We start from the raw sequence: 7,734 nt of genomic DNA, 5'->3' as shown, positions 1-7,734 counted from the left end.
ATAAATGTGAAGATGCTCATCTTCATCGTTTCTGACTTAATGACAACAAATCTGTAGAAAATCTCCACAACAACACGAACAAACCAATTTTACTTCAAAACAAAGCAGTCAAGACTGCTGAAGCACTTTAGGTTTGAGACGGCAGAAACACATTACTGTTGATACGACTGCTTTATTTATGAAATGACAAATGAAAAAGGAAAATGTGTTGGAGCAATGTTCATTGTGTTGTCAAAAATATTCAAGAACAAAAAAGCTTGTAATGAAGGAGATGCTGATGTTAAAAAGACTAACATATTTCATGGTTTTGGTCTTTTCTTGTTTAGTTGGATTGTTGATCAGCGTTAAAGAATTACTGACAATAACCAGCCTCATTCTCGCCCCATCATCCCAACCCAAATAAGAAAACACCAAGAGAGGAAGAGGAGATCATGTCGTAAACTGGAACCTGTGAAAGCAAACATCACATCACTGTTTGAGCTTAGAAAAGACAAAAACATCACAAACAGTAATATAAGAATCCAAACAGGACCTGTCAGAAACATGTTACCACAACATCGTCCTTCACACTTCTACATCTGACTGAAGCTTGATTTTGTTAAAGCAACATAATACATCTGACTGTGCTGCACAGCAAAATAATCATTAAATCTGAAAGATGGAGATTTTTTTTTAATCAACACAGACCCTCTGGAGGTTGAATCTGCCTGAGACTCACTGAGTTCCCCTGTCTGATGAAGGCACTGCAGTGATCAGTGAGGGAATGATGATTAATACTATCCACGTCTTTTCAAATGTCTGTACAGAACAATGCTAACTGGCTCAAACCACAGAAACATGAATGCAGCTCATGAATTTAAGCAAAGAAGTGTCAGAGGAGAAACAGGCTGTAGCTTTAGGGCTGAACAATATATGCCAGGGCTATTCAGTGACAAATTCAACTGGGCCAAATTCTAAAATCAAGAAATGTAGCCGGGCCAGCTGCTAATGTCAAATTTCAAACCAATACAGATCAGTTTGATGAAAAATATGCTCTTTTTATTCTTAGTCTCCTTTTAAAATTTGTCAACATGACAAAATCACATAAAAAGGTGCATAAAAACAACAACAGAGCTGTACTTGAACATAACCTGAGGTACTAGAAATGTTTTTTTCACTTGAATAAAATAAATTGAATGAAAATAAAAAAGAAAGAAAATTCTGTAAATAATATTTTAGTCACATCTTACCCAGGCATATCTTCCAGTGCAGAAAAACTAAATTTGCACGTGTAGCTACAGTTGAAAAGGACGTTTTTTTACTCGGTATTTTGGGGCTACTTCTGACAGCATCACTTGCCACGCTTCAAAACAACAGTGCATTGTAGGTAGACTGTTGCTAGGCTACGCAGAGTGCTGCATTCATGGTTTGAAATACTGTGGGAATTTATGAAACTTGTAAAACAGGTTGTCCTCTGCATCTCCGGCATGACCACAGGCTGGGCCACTTGGGGGTTGGTTCTGGGCCGCACTTGACCCCCGGGCCACTAATTGAATAGGCCTGTTTCTGTGTCAGTTTTAATGCTTTGTAAAGCACGTGTTTATAAATGGATTTGATTATTCTATATTTTCACTATTGTTTTTTCGCAGTTAATTGTGTTAAACTATTTTTTGTAAATGTCATTTTGCTTGGAATTTGATAATTATTGTTCAGTTTTGTAATGTCTGTTTTTCTGTTTCCAACACCTCTTACAGGGTGTTTTGTTTGTTTGTTTGTTTGTTTGTTTGTTTGTTTTTTAACTATTTGTACTGTTTAAAAGGAAAATAGAAGACACAGGTGTCAAACTCAAAGCCCGGGGACCAAATCTGGCCCGCAAGATGATCTCATATTGCTGTTCTGACTGGCCCATCAGTCTAAGGTCTGCAGATTTACTCAAGTATAAAAATGTAACTTTAACTTTGATGATTTAAGATATCCTTGTTAAGTCACAAAATCTGAAAAAGTGAGGAGTAAAAATATTTAGATAAGAAGTCAGGAATGTGGGGAAAGAAATTAATTTGTGTTTTAATTTCACATTTTCAATTTAGCATCTCACTATTCGGACTCAAACTTAGGATTTTGACTTTTAATTTCATACTTTGAGCATTTCAACTAATAATTTTGACTTCTCATATAATATTTTGAGCTCTAAGATTCATAATTCTAATGTTTAAGTGCTATTTTGACCTTTTAACCAATTATTTTGTATTTTACCTCATATTTTCAACTCTAAACTTTGACTTCATAATCCCATAGTTTGACCTTTTAGACCACAGGTGTCAAACTCAAGGCCCAGGGGCCAAATCCGGCCTGTGATACAGTTAAATCTGGCCCGCAAAATCATACAATCTTACTATTATAACTGGCCCAACAGTATGAGGTCTGCAGATTTCCTCAAGTAAACCTTTAAACTTAACCTTGATGATCTAAAAAATTCCTTGTTAAATTATAAAAATCTGAAAAAGTAAAGAGTAAAAGCAGTTAGGTAAAAACTCAGGAAGTTGAGAAAAGAAATTAATGTTGTCATTTCTTATTTTCAATTTTGCATCACACAATTCTGACTTAAACTTGTGATTTTGACTTTTTTCATGTTTTGACCTTCAAGATTCACAATTCAAACTTCTAAGTCATATTTTTACCTTTAAAACTTGGGATTTTGACTTTCTATCTCATTTATTTGCCTTTTAAAAACAATTATTTTTCCTTTAAATTTTGTGTTTTGACCTTTAGAAGTTTGACTTCTTATCTCAGACTTGAGCCTTTAAAATTATTTTGACGTTTTTGATTTATTATCAGTGTTATTTCTATTTTTTCACATTTTGCTAATGGTGATAATGAGGTTGACAGTTTATGTTTAAATGTTGACCTTGTTGGCTCTTAGGTAAGGCCTAAATTCAGAATCTGCGATTGACTTTAACAATCCTGGCCTAAGTAGTCCGGCCCTCAAGACTTAACATCGGAGCAAATCTGGCCTCATATGATTTTGACACCCCTGTTTTAGACTCACAATTTAACATTTTGATGCATATTTTGACTCTTAATTTCATGATTACAGATTTTATTTCATATTTTGACCTTTTAAACTCATGATTTTGAATTTCTTTCTAATATATTTGCCGATAAAAAAAAACCGTATTTTTCAATTTCATGTTTTGACCTTTTTGAACTAATAATTTCCTTTTCTCAGATTGTGAGCCTTTAAACTGATCTTTTTAACTTTATAAATGTCGGTGTTTTTCCATATTTTATTACTGGTGAAACAATATTGACAGTTTAAAGGTAGAATATCCGACATTTTACACTTAAATGTAATAAAAATCAAACATATGCTATGTAAATGTTTTTCTGAGTACAGTATCAACACACTGAATTAAAACTTCGGTACCCTGTAGTTTTGTTTATATGGGATGTTTATAACTCTGTCCGGACCGGACTGGGGCGGTGACCTTCTCCTCTGGCACACGCCCCTCTCCTCCTAGATGCGCCCCCAGGGGCAGCAGTGCTGCTGCTGCAGGTAAACGTTTCTCCCAAACAGCTGAGAGGAGTGTAAATGCCAGACTCCAGGCCGAAGCGGCTGACCGAAGGCCTGCCACCGGCTTCCCCTCCACCTAAAAAGCCTCGATATTTGTCTAGGAAACCCTCTGACAAAGCGAGAGGAAAAACTAGAGTTAATATCGGACTTGCTTTTTCTCGGTGGCGAGCCCTAAGCGATGCTAAAAAGCTCTCGCATGACTCAGAACTGGCTTTGCTTCTCATGGATGCGTAAGTAGGCTACATCTTTTCATTCATTGTGCGCATTGTCTCAACATTTGTCCAGCGTTGATTTATTGACACAGCATTATTCTTATGGTTGGACATTTAAGCTGAGTGTGATAGCATGGCTGAAATAAATGTGGGGTAAAAATGAATGGAAGCTAGGCGTGCTAATGTTAGCCTGCTGCTAACAGATGGAGGCTGCAGATGGAGGTAGCTCTACTCAAATCAGGTAGTGTCTCAAATTTTGTTTATCTCAAATCACCCAAGTCTTGTTTGAAGCTGATGTTTTCATATTTAAATTGATGCTATAACATAACCGGCCAGGATAAGAAGAGCTCGTGAAATGGTTTAATGCAGCTGAAAAAAGATATTAGCAGTAAAGGTTGCCTTGAACGTTACATATAAACTTGTATACAGTTGAAACCAGAAGTTTACATACACTATATAAAAAGGCACATGAACTTTTTTTCTCACCGTCTAACAGTAAATCAGATTGAACTTTTCCTGTTTTTGGTCAATTAGGATTACCAAAATTATTTCTATTTGCTAAATGCCAGAATAATGAGAGAGATCATCTTTTAGACAATTTTTTACTATTTTCTTGAGAGTCAGAAGTTTACATACATTTCATTAGTATTTGGTAGCATTGCCTTTAAACTGTATGACTTGGGTCAAACATTTTGGATATGCTTCCACAAGCTTCTCGCAATAGTTTGCAGGAATTTTGGCCCATTTCTCCTGGCAGAACTGGTGTAACTGAGCCAAGTTTGTAGGCCGCCTTGCTCGCACATGCCTTTTCAGCTCTGCCCATAAATTTTCAATGGGATTGAGATCAGGGCTTTGTGATGGCCACTCCAAAACATTGACTTTGTTATCCTTAAGCCACTTTGTAACCAGTTTGGCAGTATGCTTAGGGTCATTGTCCATTTGGAAAACCCATTTGCATCTAAGCTTTAACTTCCTGGCTGATGTCTTGAGATGTTGCTTCAGTATTTCCACATAATGTTCTTTCCTCATGATGCCATCTATTTTGTGAAGTGCACCAGTCCCTCCTGCAGCAAAACAACCCCACAACATGATGCTGCCACCCCCATGTTTCACAGTTGGGATGGTGTTCTCAGGTCTGCAAGCCTCCCCCTTTTTTCTCCAAATGTAACGATGGTCATTATGGCCAAAAAGTTCAATTTTAGTTTTGTCAGACCACAGAACATGGCTCCAAAAATTAAGGTCTTTGTCCCTGTGTACATTTGCAAACTGTAATCTGGCTTTTTTATGTTTCTTTTGGAGTAATGGCTTCTTCCTGGGAGAGTGGCCTTTCAGCCCATGTCGGTACAGGACTTGTTTGACCGTTGATAATGACACACTCTTACCAGCTTCAGCCAGCATCTTCACAGACCAAAACACGTTCATCTCAGGGACACAGAACCCGTCTCCTTCCTGAGCGGTATGATGGCTGGACATTCCAATGGTGTTTATTCTTGCGTATAATTGTTTGAACGGATGATCGTGGCACCTTCAGGCATCTGGAAATTGCACCCAAGGATGAACCAGACATGTGCAAGTCCACAATTCTCTTGCTGATATCTTGGCTGATTTCTTTTGATTTTCCCATGATGTTACACAAAGAGGCAGTGTATTTCAGGTGTGCCTTAAAATATATCCACAGGTGTGCCTCTAATTAACTCAAATGTTGTCAATAAACCTATCAGAGGCTTCCAAAGACATGACATCATCATCTGCGCTTTCCCAAATCGTTTAAAGGCATAGTAATCTTAGTGTATGTAAACTTCTGACTCTCAAGAAAATAATAAAAAATTGTCTAAAAAATGATCTCTCTCATTATTCTGGCATTTAGCAAATAGAAATAATTTTGGTAATCCTAACTGACCAAAAACAGGAAAAGTTTAATCTGATTTAATGTTAGACTGTGAGAAAAAAAAGTTCATGTGCCTTTTTATATAGTGTATGTAAACTTCTGGTTTCAACTGTATGATCGGTGTTTAGGATCAACAGAAGCTAAAGTGGCTAAAGGGGAAGGCTTCAAAGTGGCGGAGGTGTGTCAAAAACTCCTCTTTGTTTACATTTTCAAGGCTTTGCTCTCCTATGACACCTAGTGGAAAAAAAAAATCGCATAGTCTACCTTTAAGGTTAAAACAGTGACCCTGTTAGGCCCTCGTGTTAGTCCTGGATCCAGAATCTGGCCCCTGCTGTGATTGAGTCTGACACTCCTGATCTAAGGTGTCTTAAACTATCAGTTTGAGCGTCTTCAGTTGCTCAGGTGGGGATGCAACAAAGATTAAGAAGAAGCACATCACTCCACCGGCTCTCACTCTGACTGTAATTTGAAATCTAAAAATGGCTAAAAGATCCAGTGTGTATACGTCTGATTCAAAATTCACAACCAGTGTACACAAAAATACACAGAATTTATCTGTTAGTCTCCTTACTTGAGTATTTGCAGAATTCAAATCAAAATACTAAATTTCAGAAAAAAATCCTATGTCAGATTTTTAATATCGTTCAGCCCTAGTTAGCATCAGCATTAGCACAAAATCAGTAGCCAGCCATGATTACACTTTGAAAAGTTACAGCACAATTTCTCCACATTTTGCAATTTACAGCATCGAAGCGTAAAATAACATGTACGATACCAAAAATAAGCTATATCATTTTTTTTTATATGTCACAGTCACGTGTTGAATCACTTTTCTGAGTGGATTTATTTACAGTGATGAGATTATTATTAACATGGTTTATAAATCTGTCCAAAAGAAGTCATAAAATACATGTAAACTCTATTTCAGATCTATTTACAACCACATAAAGACATAAAAACAAATAAATAGCTTTACAGTCTAGTGCTCCAGATGTGCGCTAGTGCACTGTGCAACATGTTGCATGCAGAGCCACATGGGCACGTTTGTTTAAACGCAGTTTAATTCAAGACACCAGCGGCACTGAGTCAGTAACAAAGGAAAAAAGGACGGGGAGGAAATGTGTGAAACTGTCCAAATAAAAATAGAATCAACAGAATGCATTAGTTGTAATGCAGGTATGTTTCTTCTACTTTCCTGTGAGGATTACCTTCTGCAGTGGATCCTGTGGATCTAGGTCAGCGTTACTCAACCAAAGAGCCAAACTGTTGAAAAATTCCTTTGCAAGAGCCACAATCTAAGCGGTAAAAAGTTGTAAAAACGGCTTGAAGTGGCAATAAAAACAAGTTAAAGATGGTAAAAATGGTCAAAAAACAGCAAAAATGAGGAGAAAAAGAGTCAGAAAGTAGCAAAAATGGGTGAGAAGTTACTAAAAAATGAGTTACAGGCTGCAAAAAATGGTCCAAAAGTGGCAAAAACAAGGCAAAAAAATGAGTTAAAAGTGACTAAAATGGGCAAAAAGCAGTTAAGATTGACAAAAATGGGCAAAAAAAAATAGGAAACAAGTGGTATTTAATGACAGAAGGTAACTTAAATGAGTGAAAAGTGCAAAAAATGGTGAAAAAGGACAAAAATTGAAAAAAAGTGGCAAAAACGGGCAAAAAGTGGGTAAAAAGTGGTATTTAATGGCAAAAGGTGGCTTAAATGGGCAAAAATGTGGAAAAAATGTGAAAAACGGTACAAAAACAAGTTGTAAAAATGGGCAAAAAGAAAGAAAAAATTGGTATTTCATGGCAAAAGATAGCTTAAATGGGTGAAAAGTGACAAAAATGGTTAAGTTTCCCCCTTTCCAAGGATTTCTGGGGGAATAATATTTAAAATTAAGACATAAAAGAGCCACACGTTGAGTATCACTGATCTAGGTTCATGTAGCCTTGTGCCTTCACAAATCCTGTATCTTACGTGCACCTTGAATATTTTATTACACGTTGAAACTGCACAGACTGCAAGCCCTGTGATCGTTCATACTTCCTGAATTCCCTCGTCTTCCACCTCAGCTGATTCAGCAGTTCTGCTTTCCACTGAA

This window comes from Cheilinus undulatus, linkage group 7 (assembly GCF_018320785.1).
Source record: "Cheilinus undulatus linkage group 7, ASM1832078v1, whole genome shotgun sequence".
NCBI lineage: Eukaryota > Metazoa > Chordata > Actinopteri > Labriformes > Labridae > Cheilinus > Cheilinus undulatus.
Note: the sequence above shows the minus strand (reverse complement) of the source record.